Here is a 6,882-nt window from a genome sequence, read left to right on the forward strand (position 1 = left end):
ACTTCTGAGATTCGTCTTCTCCAGACAGCCACAAAACAAAGAAAAACATGGAGCCGTTCAAAGATAAACACCAACCACTGCCCACATGCAAAAAAAAACAAATCATGCAAATGGCAATAAGAACTTCAACCTCCCCATGTGCAAAGACAAATCGTGCAAATGGCAATAAGAACTTCAACCTCCCCATGTGCAAAAACAAATCGTGCAAATGGCAATAAGAACTTCAACCTCCCCATGTGCAAAAACAAATTGTGCAAATGGCAATAAGAACTTCAACCTCCCCATGTGCAAAAACAAATTGTGCAAATGGCAATAAGAACTTCAACCTCCCCATGTGCAAAAACAAATTGTGCAAATGGCAATAAGAACTTCAACCTCCCCATGTGCAAAAACAAATTGTGCAAATGGCAATAAGAACTTCAACCTCCCCATGTGCAAAATGGTAACAAGAATATCAAACCCCAAAAGTCCCGGCACAAAAAAAAACAAACCAATTGCACAAACAGCAACAAGAAAGAACAGGAAAAACATAGAATATAAAACTCAGAACTGAAAGAGTCCGAAAGAGCCACAGTCCAATCGATAAACCACAGACCTCGAACCTTGGTAACAGCCTCCAACAACAGCAAAGGGAAGAGAGACTACCCAGACGCAGGCGCAATCCCCCAGGAACAGCGACCGAGAGACCGTCACACGCATTTACCTTCCTCCGGCAGCAGTGAACAAGAGGTTGGTAGATGGCACTGAACACTCACCTTCCACACTTTGGTGAAAAATAGAGTTGATCATGAGCTCGTGTCTTGTCTCTCAGCTTCCAGGCCTTGTGGGGGAATCTTCTTGGAAACAGAAAGCACAAGCATGCCCAGTTGGCCTGAAACATGCCTTTAGACTGCAGATCACAGGCTCCAACAGTGCTAGAAACACATTTAAAATAAAGAAGACATAGATGAGGTAAAAGAAAAGAAGACGTAGATGAGGTGAAAGAAACAGTTTGTAGATCATCTGAAAGAGGTTGTGTGAGATAATGTTTGCTGGCACCATCTTGCCAAATCCCTGTCAATTTATCAGTTGTCAACTGCACTCTATATATAAAAAAAGAAAGATTAGGAGTACTAGTTTGCTAATATTTATAATGGTTGTAGGATTCAGATGCAGGGAGAGGTTTGGTGTGTGCAGCTGCAAAGTGACGAGGCAACTGGAGGCTGGAATCTCACACTGTGCAGGGTCACTGTCCTTTCCTGGAAAATCATTTGGACCACTCTACCCTTTCAGGCAAAACACCAGCATTGACAGCAGCCCTGGAGCTGGTTGTTACTCAGCTAGTCCTGCCCTTTTCAGTGAAGGACACATTAGGATGTAAATTATTTAACCTTAGACATAGCAAAATAGTAAAATAAATATAAACCTAAAACATAAGGTACCCTATCAGGTAACCATATATGGAAGGTTTTTCTGAGGTTGAAATTATGCAAAGGTCATATGTGCTGATTTTGACTGAAGATAAACTGATTACTGCAAATTAATTCGAGTGAACAGTAACTACAAAGCTGACGAATATCAAGCCGACAACTAGTCTGGGAAAATATCATGCAGTGTTCCATCAGGACAGAATGGCGACCTTGTCTAGTGAGGCTTTATGGGTGGAAATGAACAATAAGAATGGTATTATAGACCATCCGACAGTCCATGGGATTTAGAGGAACAAATTTGTAAAGAGATCGCAGACTGTTGCAAGGAACATAAGGTTGTGATAGCAGGTGATTTTAACTTTCCATTTATTAACTGGGACCCACATACTGTGAAAAGACTATAATTGGATAGAGTTTGTAAAATGTGTTCAGGAAAATGTCCTAAATCAGTACATAGAAGTCCTAATAAGAGAGTGTGCAATACTTGATCTCCTATCAGGGAAAGGTGACAGAAGATTGTGTCGGGAACACTTTACATTTGGTGACCATAATGCATTAGTTTCAAGGTAATTATGGAATAGGATGGGTCTGGTCCTTGAGTTAGAAAAGATCTGGCAAGTGTGGATTGGGACAGGGTGTTTTCCGGCAAAGGTGATTTTGATAAGTGGGAGGCCTTCAAAAATGAAATTTTGAGAGCACAATGCCTGTATGTGTCTGTCAGAATAAAAGGCAAAATAACAGATTCAGAGAACCTTGGTTTGCGAGAGATATTGGGGCCCTGGCTAAGAAAAAAAAAGCAGGTGCATAGCAAGTGTAGGCAGGTAGGAACAAAGAGGGTACTTGAGGAATATAAGAAATGCAAGAGAACAAGAAAGGAATCAGGAGGGCTAAAAGAAGGCAAGTGATTTCCCTAGCAGACAGGATGACGAAGAATCCCAAGGACTTCTACAGATATATTAGGAGCAAAGTGATTACAAGGGGGCAAGCTCAGTCCTCTAGAAGATCAGGACGGTAGTCTATGCATGGAGCCAAAAGGGTTGGAAGTGAATTTGAATGGATTGTAATACATTTATTCAGGAGATGGAGACAGAGTCTATAGATGTGAGGCAAAGCAGCAGTGAGGTCATGGATCCTATACAGATTACAGAGGAGGTGTTTGCTGGTTTGAGGCAAATCAAGGTGGACAAATCCCTTGGGGCCCCACAAGGTGTTCCTTCAGACCCTGTGGTAGGTGTGCAGAAATTACAGGGGCCCTAGCAGATGTATTTAAATCATCCTTAGCAACAGGTAAGGTACCGGAGGAGGATGATGATGTTCTTCTGTTTAAGAAAGGTTCTAAGAATAAGCCAGGAAATTAGAGTCTGGTAAACTTTCTTTCTTTTTACAATAATTTTATTCAGAAAAAAAAGATTTACAGAGTGTAACACATAGATTCATCTTAACATAACTTGTGTACATTCATATATTGTAATAAAATTGATCAAAATGTTATAGCATAACACATAAAGGTATACCACTCTGTAATCAAAAAATTAAAGATAAGTCATACATCATAAAAGAAACTTTTTATATAAAAAAAGGTCAACCCCCTACCAACTACCAAAGGAAAAAGCTGATGGCTGACAATGGATAATTAGAAAAAAAACCATATTCACTTAAGAAGAGAAGATAAAAATATACATAAAAGTCTGTGCACTGTTAAACTTTATAAATTGGAAAAGTAATTTAGGAAAGGTCTCCAAATATCATAAAAAGATTGTTTCAAATTTAAGACTGAGCAGCGGATCTTTTCTAAATTTAAATAAGACATAATATCACGTAGCCATTGAAGATGTGTAGGAGGGGTAGACTCCTTCCATTTAAGCAAGATTGCTCTTCTTGCTAAAAGAGAGGTAAAAACTAAAACCTGCAGGTTAGGAGTATTTAAAGTTATATCTTCATTTGCAATAATACCAAACAAGGCAGTAAGGGGATTTGGGTCAAATTGGACCCTAAAAAGTTGAGAGAAGGTATGAAATACTTACTGCCAAAACTTTTCAATTGTAGGGCAAAACCAAAACATGAATTAAAGAGGCATCAGCAGAGTTGCATTTATTACAAAGTGGAGAAACATTCGGATAAAAACTGGACAGCTTCTGTTTGGAAATGTAAGCTCTATGAACCACTTTATATTGTAGAAGAGAATGATGAGCACAGAAAGATGATTTATTAACCCGTTTAAGAATTTTATTCCATCTATCATCAGAAATCTGACAATTTAGGTCATCCTCCCAAGCATTTTTTTATTTTATCTAAAAAATCTTGTCTAGAATCAATCAACAAGTTATAGATACCGGTAATAGAACCATTAACAAAAGGTTTTAAATTTAAAAGATCGTCCAGTAAATTTTTATCAGGACCTATAGGAAAAGTAGCTAATTGGAAACGTAGAAAATCTCTAATTTGAAGGTAACTGTAAAAATGTGTTTTTGGGAGTGCAAATTTATTTGACAATTGGTCAAATGAAGCAAGAGATCCTGAGATAAACAGGTCCCAAAAACACTTACTACCTAGTTCATCCCAATCTTTAAAGACTTTGTCAGTCATGGAAGGGATAAAAAAACTAATTAAGGAGAATGGGAGATGATAATGAGAAATTCGCTAAACCAAAAAATTTTCTAAATTGAGACCAGATCCTTAAAGTTTGCTTAACAATTATGTTATCTGTTTTATTTACTGAAAAAGAAGAGTATGATCCAAGAAGAGAGACAATAGAGGAATTTTTTACAGAATTAACTTCTAAGGAGACCCATGATGGGCAATCTTTACGATAAATATAATAGGACCAGAAAGTAATATTCCTTATATTGGCAGCCCAATAGTAAAACCTAAAACTGGGTAGGCTAGTCCACCCATCTCTTTATTTCTTTGTAAGTAAACTTTACTTAAACGAGCTTGTTTATTATTCCAAATATAAGAGGTTAAAATTGAATCTAAAGAATCAAAGTACATCTTAGGAATAAAAATAGGTAAGGCCTGAAAAGGATATAAGAGTCTGGTAAACTTGACATCAGTAGTGGGAAAGTTATTGGAAGCTATTCTACGATATTGGATATATAAGTATTTGGATAATCAGCATTGCTTTGTGCTTGGTAGGTATCACCAATCTTAGAGTTTTTCGAGGATGTTACCATGAAAGGATGAAGGCAAGGCAATGGATGTTGTCAACATGGACTTTTGTCAAGGTCTTGCATGGGAGGTTGGTCAAGAAGGTTTAGTTGCTTGGCATTCAAGATGAGATAGTAAACTGGATTAGACATTGGCTTTGCAGAAGAAGGTAGAGTTGTAGATGGTTGCCTCTCTGACTGGAGGCCTGTGACAAGTGGAGTTCTGCAGGGGTCGTCGTTGGATCTGTTGTTGTTTGTAATCTATGTCAATGATCTGGATGATGACGTGGTAAACTGGATAAGCAAATTTGAGGATGACACCAAGATTGGGAGTGTAGTGGACAGTGAGGAAAACTATCAAAGGATCTGGACCAGCTGGAAAAATGAGCTGAAAAATGGCAGATGGAATTTAATGCAGACAAGTGAGTGGTGTTCCACTTTGGCAAGACTGACCAGGGTAGGACTTGCACAGTGAGTGGTAGGGCACTGAGGAGTGTGGTAGAACAAGGGAATCTGGCAAGCCTAGTCCATAATTTATTGAAAGTTGCATCACTAGTAGATAGAATTGTAAAGAATTCTTTTAGCACACTGGCCTTCAGAGATCAAAGTATAGAATGCAGGAGTTGGGATGTTATGATGAAGTTGTGTGAGATGTGGTAAGGCTTAATTTGCACTATTGTGTATGGTTTTGGTCACCAACCTACAGGAAAGATGTAAATAAAGATTGAAAGACTATAGAGAAAATTTACAAGGATGTCGCCAGGACCGGAGGGCCTGAGTTATAAGGAAAGATGGAATAGGTTAGAACTTTATTCTCTAGAATAGATTGAGGGGTGATTTGATAGAGGTATGCAGAATTATGAAGGACATAGATAGGGTAAATTCATGCAGGCTATTTCCACTGAGTTTGGGTGAGGCTAGAAGTCATATGTTAAGGGTGTAAGGGGGACATAAGGGGAAACTTCTTCACTCAGAGAGTGGTGAGAGTGTGAAATGAGCTGCCTGCGCAACTGGTGCATGCAATTTCAATTTCAACATTTAAGAGAGGTTTTGATAGGTACATAGATAGGAAGGGTTTGGAGGGCTAAGGCCTGGGGTTAGTTCAATGGTACTGGGCAATTATATGGTTTGGCATGGGCTAGATAGACCAAAGATCCTGTTTTTGTGTTGCAGTTTTCTGTGACTAATGTCAAGTCTAGTTTTGTTTATATTTAGCATGAATATGCAACTATTTGTTATGGGGTAACGAAGGGAGTTTGAAAACTTAGATATTTTTGTGCTTCGGTTCCCTAGTCTGTTAGGGGATGCATTCAATATAAATGAAATCTCACTGTTACCATGTTTAATACTGCTTGAAATGATTACATTACTGACAGAATTACATTCTTCAGTGCCAAGGCTGCAAGCTATGGGAATACCACCATCTATAAGTTTCGCTCCAAATTACACGCTTTGCTACTTTTTAATATCTGATTCTAAATTCTTGAACTCCCTGTTTCACAGCAATGTAGAGCACGTTTACCACAAAGGTGACTGCAGTTCAATGAAGTGGCTCAAACCCATTCCCAAACTCAAATGAGAAGGGGCAACAGGTGTTGCTCTTGAAGTAAAATACTCCTCCAGTAAATGAATGAAGTGAATTGCATTAAAAAAATTGAATTTGCTTAGTATCTTACCTGTTGCAGCAAGAATTTGCTTTAAAGGCCTGGTTTTGTACATGGATTCTCACCTTCCACACCACCAGTCTTCACATTCAATTTATTACCCATTGTGATTTCTGACAGATCATCGCAGGTGAAGTAATGATTCATTTGCCCTTTTTTCCAGTCTTGTCTGTTTTGTGTGGCATTCATAATGTGACCTCTTCCGCATTGAAGAGACCATACACAGAATGGGCGTTGGTGTTAAGGATATCCTGCACTCAGTCTGCAGGGCGGAGCTTTGCTTTCAGTTGCTTGCCATTTTAATTGTACATTCCATTCACACTCTGACCTATCTGGCCCTGGCCTCCTGCAATATTGCATGTAAATTTGAGGGGTAACATGTTATGGTTTTGTTGGGGCATGTTGCAGCCTGCAGAACTCAATATTGAATTCTCCAAACTCTGGCGCCTTACTCTTTCTTTCAGTTTGTGTATCAGGACTGGCCACTTGTGCTTTTCATTCCTCTCCACAACCCCCTCCCTTCAATTGTTTTTCATTTGTATTGTTGGCCAGTAAAAAAACTACAATCAGTGTACTGGAATGGAGGTGGCCATTTTGTGAGATTGTCTTTGCTGCTGCCATTTTGTGAACTGTTTGATGAACTAATTCTTGGTCTGAGATAAC

Source organism: Hypanus sabinus, chromosome 4 (genome assembly GCF_030144855.1).
Source record: "Hypanus sabinus isolate sHypSab1 chromosome 4, sHypSab1.hap1, whole genome shotgun sequence".
NCBI classification, from domain to species: Eukaryota; Metazoa; Chordata; class Chondrichthyes; order Myliobatiformes; family Dasyatidae; genus Hypanus; species Hypanus sabinus.